Here is a 12,587-nt window from a genome sequence, read left to right on the forward strand (position 1 = left end):
CGCATTTCCGAAACTCTGTTTCATCAGATGGGAATTATATCCTGTAAATGCAAACCCAGATCATAATATTTCATCTTTGTGTTGATTTTTCCCAGCCTTAGACTATTTATATCGATTTGCTACTGGAAAACATATCATCTTGCGTGTGATCTACTAATTGCACACACACAATACAGACATCATACACAGTATAATGTCTATAAATATATAAAAGATGAAGACTTCTTGAAATGTATATAAATGGATTCTAAGATTGCTTCATAAAGGAAACATATTGTATGTATGCTTATATGTACAACATGTACATATGTTTTTATAAACTTTCTAACCATGTTTAATGCGTGTGCTTTAGACTTCTAGGACCATATTGCCTAGAGAAATATGCTTGTAGTTGTTCACAGGATAAGTGTTTATAATTGCTATGATTTTTGAGCTACTTACAATTATTGTAAGAAGCTATGCATCAAAATGAGCATTTAGAAGAGAAATGGGCTTTTCCCATGTAAGAATGATCTTTTTAAAATAAAAGAAAAATCCTGGGAAAGTGGCTTTGTTCTACCAGCACCTAGGTAACTTCACTAAAATTAAACAGAAACAAACCATCATCTACCCATCGGTTTTAGTGCTACATACAAATGTCTTCGCAGCTATTAGCACTTGAAATGCTTGACTTGCCAACTCCAACGTGGCATTTGCAAATGCAGATTAGTTATGGGAACGCTGTTGGCTGCTGCTGCTTCCTCCTTTCAGATGTGGCTCCTACTGGACATTTCTGCCCAGACTTGTAGGCAGCAAACATATGGTCTGGTAGATAGTTTATGGAGTAACTTGCTGGGAGTACTTCAAGTGTTCCAGAAATCTCACGGGCAAAGATGCACAATTTTCAACATAACATTCGTCTGAAATGCCAAAGTGAAGATATTCATTTGCTCCCTCGTATTGTTGCATTTCATAACGATAGCACAGACAGAGATAGATTGCAGGTTAAGTTAACAGATATAAATCTCTGCCTTTATTAGCTGTTTGCTTGAAATGCAAACACTTTCAGGGGTCTGCATTACAAGAAGAATTGCTATATCTTATTAACAAGTGAATTCCACAGCGTCAGTAGCTAGCAACAGTGGAATTGTCTGTCTGTCTGAGATTACAATTTCCCACTTCACACTGTACCGCACTTCTGTTTTATCAAATGTATTCAGTGCCTGCCATCACTAAGGGAACTGTCTAATTCTTCCTTGTACTTCTGAACTGTGTCAAGTGTTCTGGGAATCAGTTTTCATACAATTTTAGTTTTTCATAGCCTATAGCAAATGAGCGTAGCACACCAATTTTGTATCTTCATATTTCCTCCAAGATCTTTTTCATAAACACCCTGGTACCCGGGGCCAGGATTCTGTTGATGTAAGTCACTGGTAGCAAAAAGAGTTTGATTTCAATTGCCTGGCAGGACGTATCTATTTATATCAGCTAATCTTAGGTGAGGATCTGGATCGGCTCTGCCCGAATACCGTGTTTAATACCCCAAAATGTGATGCAGATCAATGTGTGCCAGAACAACTCGCCATTTTATCCTCATGTGGCACTTGTGTGCGTAGGTCCTTTACGTGGCTCATCTCAATACTGCACATGAAGTTGCGGTGGTGAGTCTACGGTGGCTTGGGGCGGTTGATAACGCAGGGTGTGTTGGTTAGCCTGCGATGAGTTTGTGCCTGCGCGGAGAACTGATCGCAGGCTGCCTGGCTGTGGAGCCAGGTAACTACCTCGAGGATGGAGAGGCTCAAAAAGTGCCTGTAGAGGGGAGTTGGGAAAGGCAATGCAACTTCCATGTGAGCTTCATGAGGGTTATTTCTTTCCCGCTAGTTAACTTCCATTCCAGTGAGCTCAATCCATATAATTTAACTTTGTCCAAGCACTCGTCTCTTCCGCAGTCTTTCTTCCTGGATGCACGTACATCATCGGAAACACAACCTGAGGTTTCTCTTCTTTCTCCTTTCTGTTCTTCTTTGGAGCTAGATACCTATTTTTGGTAGGAGGATCAGGTGGTGGGCCTGGGGGAGGAGCAGGCACACAGTTCAATTTGGGGTTAATCACAGTAAATCTGTGTTGTGCCTTTCAAGTTGTGAACAAACCAGCTTCCCACCCGGCCCTGTGGGTGCAGGGGGTGGCCGAGCGGTGGGGCTCAGGCTTTGCTACTTGCAAATCAGGAGGGAAAACATGGTTATAGTTTGGAAACTCCTTTTGGCACCTTGTCTGTTGTTCCGGAGATCCCAGGCGCTCCTGCTGTCTGGGCAGCTGCAATGCCCAGATGCCAAACTGAGCAACAACATACGTATTTTCTGGTAGCTGGCTTATTCACGTGATTTTTACGTGATCTCTTTGATTGCTTTTCTCATAATGCATCTGGAGCTGGTCCAGGATCACGCCTCTGGTAGCCTTTTCTGGCTGATTGTGTTTGATCAGCCTGTGGTTGATTCCCACTAAATGTTTTTAGATAAATACACAGCATGAGGCAAAAATTAACTTTTGCTTCAAGTGGTTTCATGGTTTAAAGGTCATTTCTTAGGTGAAAGTTGAGAACCACCGTTGTCCTTTTTGCCAAGTAACTTGTGGCAGTGTAGCTCGTGTGACCGAGAGCGCTGCCTTTACAAAAGGATGTGTTGCAAAAGGGTGAGTCTTCTCTTTTCAGGACAGAAAAGCAGTCTCTCTTGCAGAAAGGCTGTCATCTTCCTCTTCCCAACCCATCCTTTCCTACCAGTTTGAAAAGAAAGGGTCCAGCCATTTGCCTGCATCAAAAGACACTTTCAGTACCTGCGTGTTTAGGTACCACAGTGAAATCCACTTTCCCATCACCATTTTATTTTAACATAGGTTTTTGGGGCTCAGAAGGGAGGTGGGGTTTCGAGGTTTTTCCCTTGCCTAGCTTGGCACCATGCTGCTGTGGGGAGTCTTGTTTCTAAGCCCCTCTCTCTCTCTGTACCACCAGGGCAGCGGTGGTGCCCAGCGCCCAGACACTGCCTGCCGGGATCTTGCCGTGCCCTACGTCCCTCTGGACCTAGCACCTAGACCCACTGGGTTGCTGATACTTCTAAATCAGTCCTTTCCAGTCCCAAACAAAACATTATCAAACTTTGCATTTCTTTTTCACTGTTCATATCCTAAGATAAGCAGGGAAGAAAATCAGGACCTATTCAGTATTGTAAATACAGCAGATTATTATCCTAATATGTTATCTCGCACTAACAAGCTAAATAATTCAGCACACTTTTAGGTCTCTATTCAAACTGATGAGCTAAAATAAAAAGTGTTGATTAAGCTAAGTGCGTACCTCGGTGTAGATGGATATTGGTGTTTTGTTTGGTTTGGCTTTTTATGAATGGGGGAGGCCTCTGATAAACATACAACTGTTTTTGTAAGGCTTCTCATAAGCTGCATTCCTTTGCTGTTTTACTGTCTTTTTAGTGTGATCACTTTAAACCCTCATTGCAAAACTAGGTTTTTCTATCACAAGCTTGTGCGCTCATGATGGGTTTTATTTTTAATCCTACCTCGCTGCTGGAGTTCAAGCATCACATAAAGAAAACCTGGCTGTAGGATGATGATAAAGCATAAGCGTCGGCTTCTTGTATTTTTTTGAAGTATTTAATAATTGAGAATTAAATATTTTTGTTTTACTTTCCCTCTGCTGTTCCCCCTGTTAAAGATCCCAGGGTTTCTAGAAAATTCAGTATTATTATCATGCTTGAATAACACATCTATATTGAACAGGCCCACTCTCCCCCCGTGGGGAGCTTGTGGAAGGGGAGATGGCTTTGCGGGAGGTCTTCGGTCACTTCTTCTGTACTTGCACGGAAAACGTGAGTGCACTCTCATGGCTTACAGTACCTTCAGGAGCCGCGAAGGTGGCTCTGCTGCCGTCGTGGTGTGCTGCCGTACCACGTTAGCGGGGTCTTGACAGAGAGAGGGAACCCTTTCCAGTGATCTCGGATAGCTTCATCATAAATAGCCAACATCCTGGAGCCGTCTCACTAGGAAACTGATTTGCAGGGGTATAATTGGATCTATTGAACCAATATTTTGACCGTTCAGACAAGTTATTCTGTGTAATATAGGTGTTTGCTTCCTGTGCACCAAATCCTTGTTCCAAGAAGGCCCAAGGGTAGAATCCAGATTTAGTTGTTGCTCCGTTGTTTTTTTAATATGGAAATCCCTGCTTGTAGCATGAGGTAACGGTTAGACACGATCTGCGTATGCACTAGCCACAGCTTTCCGTAACCTACCCCTTAAATTCTCAAGCTAAGGCTTTACATATAAGAGGAAAACAAAAACATGATTTTGAATGGTGCTCTGTCCAGTGCAGTAAATCCATGGAGGAGGACATGTAGGCAAAGATAGCCGGCACTCTGCTTAAAGCACTGTGGTGAAGAACAAAATAAATGTTTCTTTGGGAAGCTAATTTTTCATAATATGTGGTACATGGATCATAGAATCATACAGGTTGGAAAAGACCTCTAAGATCATCGTGTCCAACCGTGAACCCAACACGCCATGCCCACTACACCATGTCCCTAAGCGCCTCATCTACACATCTTTTAAATACTTCCAGGGATGGTGACTCCACATTGTGTTGATGGAACAACACAACTCCTACTGAAACAAGCTGTGATCCCGTCTGTAATTAGCCCTATCTTAATGATATGATAGGTGTTCACCCTAATTTCGAAGACATAAAGTTGTATTAGAGAGGCTCTGTTCCCATAAAATTGATAGGAAAAATCTTTAGTCTTGGTATCAAGCATTTAGATAAATTGGCTTTCCGAATAAACTTTTATGGTGCTTGCCTATATTAGGTAGCCAGCTGCTTGTGTAAAAAACTAAAATGTTAAGAAAAACCTACACGTGTTCAGTTAAATATTTTTTTTGTATAAATGCTTGAAGTATGAAATGGCCAGATTTTAATCTGAGTTTTCATTGTGGAGGCTCTATCTGTGGAGATATTTCTGACTTGCACCGTTTCAATCAAGTTCAGAAGCTGATCTTTTCCTCCTCTGTCAGCCCAGATACAGAAAAGCTGTTACAAAATGATCCCTTTAATCCTGTACCATTTTTATGTGCTGATTAGAATCAGGGTAATTTCAGCCTGTGTTGAAGGAGTTAATCTTCCTGATGGAGATGTGAAAGTAGGAGCCATTTTAAATCTCAATACCACATGCTGCCTTAGGGATCACACTGTGCTAAAACCCAAGATAAAAAGGCCTGACAAAGATTATTGACGGTTTACCTTTTAATGAGCAGCTTGGATTGATTTTTATTTCCCTCCGGGACTGCTTGCTTTGCCCTGTTTCCACCCATGATGTCATGATTAACAAAAACAACAACAACAAAATTAAGGCTTCATATCTGAATAACAATAAAGCAATAAAGAGTAGCCATGGCATTAAAAGGAAACCTGTGCCAAATCCTGTTGAACCTCCTAGGAAAAGCCAGAGCAATTGAGTCAATGGTTTGGTGCTTCTCCCGTCAGAGGAAACACACCTTCTACCAAATAACACCTCGATTCTTCGTTTATATTATACATTTTAAATAACGTAGCGTTCTGCAAATCGATAGCAAAACAAGAAAATGCATTCAAATGTATTTAATATTATTGCTGAGAAAAGCAATGATTTCTCTTCTTCTGCCAAGCCCCCCCATTCTAAAGCCAACACGGAACAAACCGCCTCTGGCTACATTCCCACAATTTTGTTCAAATCCTTAAGCCTCAAAAGAGAGCAGCTCTGCTGCCACAAAACTATCATCCCAAAAGCTCTTAAGCTCTGACATCATCTATTCTGTTTGAGTCCTTGCGTATAGACTTTGCCAGAAAATGGAAATCCCTTTTTCACACGAGAGAAAGGGCGTGTTTTTAAAAAAAATTTCCTATTCTGCATTAGGGTGAAACACTATTTAAAAAAAAAATAAAAGGGGGGGAGGAGAGAGGGAGCAAAAAAAAAAGAGAGAGAAGGAAAAGGCTGTTTTTTCCCAGGCATGGCTTTCCAGAACAAAAACCTTGTTTTTGAAAACAGGCTCGAGCGAAGCCTTCCAGGCAGGCAGATGGGAAGCCGGCGGCACAGTTCTGCAAAGTGGAAACTTTCCTGTGGAAATCTCCCGTTTTCTGAGGGCAGGAGAGGTGCGTACCTTCTGTGCTGGGTACCTGGGCAGGGCTGGACAACCTGTCTGTGATCAGTAGGCGGTTTTTGGAGCCAGCTGGAATGAAGCGTGAAGAGTGACAACACGTGTGTGCGGCCACTCAGCGGCTATAGGGGCTGGAAAAATGGGAATCCAAGCCAGTTTGAGAACTGAAGGAGCCTGCTGATGTATAGGCATTCCTCAGAGCTATGTTGGGTGGAGGAGTAATTGGAAATGTGGTGGTTAAGAGCACTTGAAGAGTGGTACTTGTGCGAGGCCGTGCAGAGCTGGATGCTGTAGAGCATCATTCCTTAATGCACTCAGCCTGCTGCAGGAGAGATGCTGTTGGGCGGAGGATGGAGAGGGGAAAAGCAAACACAGAAGGGAAACTGCTGGTTAAATTGCTTGAACTATCACTAAAATCCTCATCTCAAAGTGTGTTGGGTTTTCTTTTTGTTAATTTTTTTTCTTCGTTTTTCTTTAGAAGATGAGTATGTTGAATAACTACAGGCTATTCTCAGCAGTGTAAAATTTCAATTCTTTAAAACACATTCTTACCTATCAAATTGGCAGGCTCGAAGAGCAGTTATTCTGCTGCAACTTCAAATCACCGCTTCAAAAATTGATCTGGGCTTAGGTATGTCTTTGCATGTCCATGCTTATTAGCTTCATGTTGTGATTAACTTAATGGGCTATGGAATTTTACATGTACTCTATGCAAATGCAACTGAAAAACCAATTATTGAAAAGTGAAAAATGAACTCTAGGAGACAGTCATTAGACTATTAGAATCCCCAGTTCCTTTGGAATCTGTATTTGGGTAATACGTGGCTTTAATACTGAATTTCAACCCCAGAAAAAGCAATTGGCAATTACATTTTTTTCTGGCAGTATGAAAACATTTTGACAGGCCTGTCTGCATGGGCTACTAAGACCCACTGGGCTTTACGAGTTGGAAAATTAGTCACTGCTTCAATAAAATGTTGTAGTCCACTTAGTACCCTATTTTCAAGATCCTTAGATGTACAAACATCCGTGAATTTAGCTTGGGTGGCTGCTGAGTATAACCCATATTAGCTGGGCTGGATCCAGCAGCAGGGATGCTCCCCTGGCTGCTTCCTTGCAGGACTATCTTCCAGTGAATGTGTTTTGTGTGGGTAGATGGTGATGAAAAACCTCCTCTAAAGCCTGATGAGGTAATTTATGTGCCCAGGACCACGTGGACGGGCTGTGGCAGCATCTATTGAGACAGCAAGTACATTAACACTCTTGTGTTACGGGGTTGTGGCCCAGGTGGCACTGCTACTGTTAACTGGAAAATGATGCTGATGATTTTTGCCCTCCTCTGTAATAGCTCTATTTTTAAAAATCTGTTCCTATTTATGTGCCAAAGGTGTTACAGGTGGCTGCTGATCAGCCTTGTGGCATTTACAGGCCAGTGGCCCCCAGCGTTTGTTAAATGCATCTTTTAAAATGAAGCTGCTGGTGGGGGCTTGGTTTACGCATTGCCAGCTGCGCGAACGCTGACACGGTGATGCCCTGAGCTTGCAGCATTTTGCTCTCGCGGAGAGAACAGCAAGCTGGGGAGCTGTACCTCCCAGACTGGAGCTCACGTGGGTGTTTGTAGGGGATAGAGCTCAACATAAAGTCAAAAAACTGATGCAAGCCCTTTGTGGAGGGAATATTGTCAGTCCTCGAATGTGCATGGACAAATGCTGTTGTACCGTCTTTCGTTCTAGCTGGTGAGCTATAACTAGCATTCGGCATGCGGAGATGTGCATTTGGACCCTTTATCCTCCCGTACCTTTCATTTCCATCACAAGCTTGTCCGGTTTTCACCCCCTGCAACTTCCACCCTCCCTCTGCACAGGTTTTGCGCGCGCAGGTGCCTCCGCGCCGGCAGGCTCCCTGTCCTCTATATGGTGGAGGTGTGATGCTATAACACACCCTGCGTCTCGTGCTTGGCATCAGCGGGTCCTGCCTAGGTCCAGGGCTCCCCACGTAGAAATGGTTGGGGGACTGGGGACTGTCGGTGTATGTGTCCTCCAATGCACACGCGTACGCAGCCTTGTGCTGTGGGGAGCGCGGGGCCTGGTTCGGTTCTTTGTTTGGCTTCATCTGCTGTAAAACATCCTCCTAACAGAAGACCTTGTGTAGGAATGAGTCACCCTGGGCTCCACGGGGAGCTGTGCAAACAGATTAGGGGCAGCATCTGACCTTTCATTTTCGGTAGCGCCTAGACACGATTGGATGAACAGGTGAGAGGGTATCCAAAGAATACTGGCTGTAATTTAATCGGTTGGCATTTAGATGTGCGGTGATGAGTGTCTGAAAATGCTTTGGATGGATGAATATAAGGTACAGCCCAAAAGGAAGAGAAATAAGGATGTGTAAATTCCCTAGACCAAAGTTTGGAAGAACATAGTAAAGAGCAGATGAACAGGAGTGACATGTGATGAATATAACAGAGAAGCTAAAAGCTACTGGACATAAAGCATCATATGTCGAACTGTTTTGAATCAATTCAATTGGGTAGCTTAGAGCCGTTTTAAATACCCTCTATACAAATGAAGAGGAGAGAATAAGAATAATCAAAGTATAGTTAAAGCATGTATTGAGAATAAAACACGGTGATAAGGAAGATTATGAAGCAAAGAGAAGGAATAAATATGGTGTGGAAAACAGATGTGGAGACTGAAGGGAAGGTACATAAAAGATGCATGTAAATAGTAAGGCATTTGTCAAATCCTTGAATGTAAAATGTCAGGGCTTCAAGAACTTGTAAAGGTTATTTACTAACTAAGGCCAGCGTGAAATACTATTTAAGTATGTTGATGCAACACAGTTATGTGCATGTATGCTTTGCTGAATAAGACTGGTTTGATTACTTTGTGCCTAAATAAAAAATAATAATTCTTTGTCTCCTTGTTGCCAGGGAAATGGGAGATAAATGCCATAAGAAATGGATGTAAATTTCTGAGCTTTTAAAAGAAAGCAGGAATGAAGAGAGAGGGGGGAAAAAAATCACATTACAAATTATAGTGCTTAAGCATTGAAATCTATATTGGAAAACTTTAAGAAACGGAATTAAAATAAAAGACTTAGGATTGAGAAAACTGTAGAATTCTGTTGTTTTAGGTGTGGGAAGGCATTGATAAATTTTCAAAGACCCTTAGTGAAGGCATACATAAACAGGATCTAGAAAAATCTGCTTTTAAATCTGAATGTGGAATGGGAGAGTCAAAGAAATTCTGTGAGAGCCTAAATAAGGTATAATGTGGAAAACTCTTAAATCAGGATAATTAGTATTCATGCAAAATTGCATAATCACATGCGATATCTAATTAATTCTTTTTAGGAACCAATGTCAGTAGCTAAAAGAGAGAGTCAAAATATAGTAGGAGTTTGGTAAAGCAGTCTTTACACCTCGTAGCGTCCAGAGGCTCGTCTTCCTCTGGTAGCTGAGCAGGGCAGGTGTCTTTAGCCTCTACTTCGGAGACTGGGATTTCACTTGGAAGACTTGAAGCAATTTTGAGTTATTGGCATAAAACAACAGGAGTTGTAAATGCTTCATATTTTAATAACCCGGAAATGGGAATTTGCAGCAGGATGAGAAAAAAAAATACAACGATACAGAACTGGGAAACAAAGAGTTAGAGCAGAGGAGGTAAGCAACCTATAATACTTCTGAATACATCACATAGATTAAGAGCATAGACAGATAAGTGGGCTGCACAATTTGTGGCAAAGCAAGATAAGCCTATGGACAGACAAAGCATGAAATATAAAAAGATGCAGCAAAATAACCTTCATGGCTGTACACTGACAAGATGGAAAAAGAACAGATGAGAAAGGTAGTTGGATGATGTTGCCTTCATCACAAATGTTATCATCAGTGCATTACAGAAAACGATATATTAAAGCACGTGTAGCAGAATGACATTTAAATCGGATGAAATAATCTGACACCAAACAAAGGACCGGGGAATACCTCTGCAGTCACATCTATATAGCTTTATTTGCGTCTGTCTTGGCTATAGGCCCAGACAACATATGGCAGAGGGTAGCCACACTTTTCTTCTGAACTCCTGAACTATTTATATGCACTGTCCTCACATTTACATATACTGTATTGTTAGACATTGTATTGAGCGCCTTCATTAAAATTAACCAATTTGTTGTAATGGCTTCTGGTTACATGCACACAATTGCCATAGTCTTGCAAAGGGAGACAGTATCAAGAAGAAATGCTATAATTACACTCAAGACTTCTAGAATGAGATTTCTGTACTCGCTAAACGTAAAGATAGTTTCTTTCAGCTATTTATCCTCTGAGAATCTATTAGCTGTTGCTATTTCTGTGCGGGTAGTAGGATGACTGTTTATAAAGAGCCATGTGGATAAATCAATAACACTTGCAAATCTGATGAACTACGATGTGCTGCAGGTTGCTGTGACCGGGCTGCTCTGTGGCATAAGTACAATTCACTTGACTCGCAGTCTGTTCCCAGGTGCAAAAGTGTGACTTTTTTTTGCCGGTCTTCTCAGTGATATCTTCTTTCTTCTTTTCTTTCTGGTGAAGCAGCTGCAAATTATGGCACACCTCCAAGCTAGAGCAGGGTGAATTCCCTTCCTCAGCCTTCTCACCTCTGTTCTCTTCTGACGGATGACGAGGAGGCAGAGTCCTGGGCACGCCGTGAGGGTGGTAGGTGGCTTGCCCTTTGCTAGACATCTGTGTGGCTTGTGGCTTGCTTGCCATGTGCCTCAGACCCTGAAAACCAATTGGTTTTGTAGATCAGTGATGGGAAGCAGCTGAAATCTTCTCTGCCTCCTGCCTGTCTTTCTTGCTAGCTCAAAGATGTAGGTTGCTCTTGGGTGCATCCTTCAACGAGGCTGTCCTTCTGCTTCCTTATGTGCAGTTCTGCTTTTCTAGGTATGATATAGGTGCACGATGAGCAGGGTTTACGCCTTTAAACTAAAATCAGCCCCGTTCAGTTTTAAGCACGTGGACTAAATTATTACACCTGCAAATCTGACTTCTATAGGCAGCAATCCTCCACATTTTTGGACGTCTGACACTGGATTAGCGGGAAAAGGCTGCTGCATCCACACAGATCAATTGAGCAGAGACAGTGCGCGAGTCTGAGGTGACCCATGTTGGACATGCTGCTTTCAAGTCTGAATCTGCTAGTCAGGACAGTTGGGTCGCTGGCTGTATTGCATTGAGGGTGAAGAGCACAGCAGCTCCTTCATAAATCCTTTTTACCAGTGATGCAGCCCATCTAAAATAACTCCAGAAGAATTTGCTCTGTAGCTTCCCTTAGTCACGTACTTTGAATTTAACAACAGCTCCTAATCTCACGGCAATGTAGATGTTCAGCAGGTTAGAGCATAGTGGCTGCGCGTGCTGAACTGGTTGCATTTGCCTCTGCTGTAACAGCAAGGGAGAAAGGTCTTGATTCACCAGAAGATCAATGATTAATTCCAAGCTGCAGAGTTTGGAACTGATCCAGCCTAGAACTTCTCCAATATTTATGGTGTTTAGCTCCAGGATTTCCAATTCGAGCATTTCTCTAGCCCAAGAAGGGTTAGGAAGTGTTGAAGCAAAGTCTCAAAATACTTACCTTGCCCTAAGAGGAATAATCTGTGCAATAATGTAAAAGGTTTTAATCTATGCACTTTGAATAGTGGTTCGATAGTCTCTGAAGACGTCCCATTTAATTTGGAGTTAATTCCACCTTCATTGCTCCATGGATGCACTTGAGGTGCTCTGTGGTGTTTAATTTGGGTTCTTTTGAATGCCAGATGCAGAGAATTAGAGTAATTATAGTGTGTAACTCAGCTTTTAAAGGCTGTTTCCTTTTTAGAGAGTATAAAGAGTATATAAATTGTTCTAAACGTTTTAGTGGGTATTGATGTCCTGGAAGATTATCCAGCTGGAAATAGAATGTAAGTTCTTTGCGTTTCTCTATCCAAAGATAACATCACCGTTTCTGGCTGCTTTCTTAAGGAAAAAAAAAAAGGAGAGAGGAAAAAAAACCAAAACCAAACAAACCCAACACCCAAACCCAACCCTGTCTGGGGGGGGAAATGACATGTATCTACACGTGTGGTGCTCTTCGGGGAAACATGTCATCACCTCGATGATGGAAATCATCCTGTAGCTCCACCGTTTACTTTAGGATCTAGGAGGCCTAGTCATGGATTTGCAACCTACTGTGATGAATACTCCTTGGACTCAAACATAATGCCAGTACCAATTTTCAAGTAAATATTTTATGCCACCTCATATGAGCTGTTACTCATGGGGAGGAGATTGCCATATGCATCTGCAAAAGAACCTTTTATTTCTCTTCTGAAAACTAACCTTTGTGCTTACAAAACCTCAATAAATACTGGTTTTCCTTTGTGCTAGTGCCTAT

General features: G+C 42.1%; 1 protein-coding gene across 1 annotated transcript in view; it reads left to right on the plus strand.

Annotated features, from left to right (window-relative positions):
* The window catches only part of DAB1 (DAB adaptor protein 1), a 472,530-nt gene that overhangs the window by 180,861 nt on the left and 279,082 nt on the right, over positions 1-12,587 (plus strand). The window lies entirely within an intron of this gene.

This window comes from Calonectris borealis, chromosome 8, assembly GCF_964195595.1.
Source record: "Calonectris borealis chromosome 8, bCalBor7.hap1.2, whole genome shotgun sequence".
Classification (NCBI taxonomy): domain Eukaryota; kingdom Metazoa; phylum Chordata; class Aves; order Procellariiformes; family Procellariidae; genus Calonectris; species Calonectris borealis.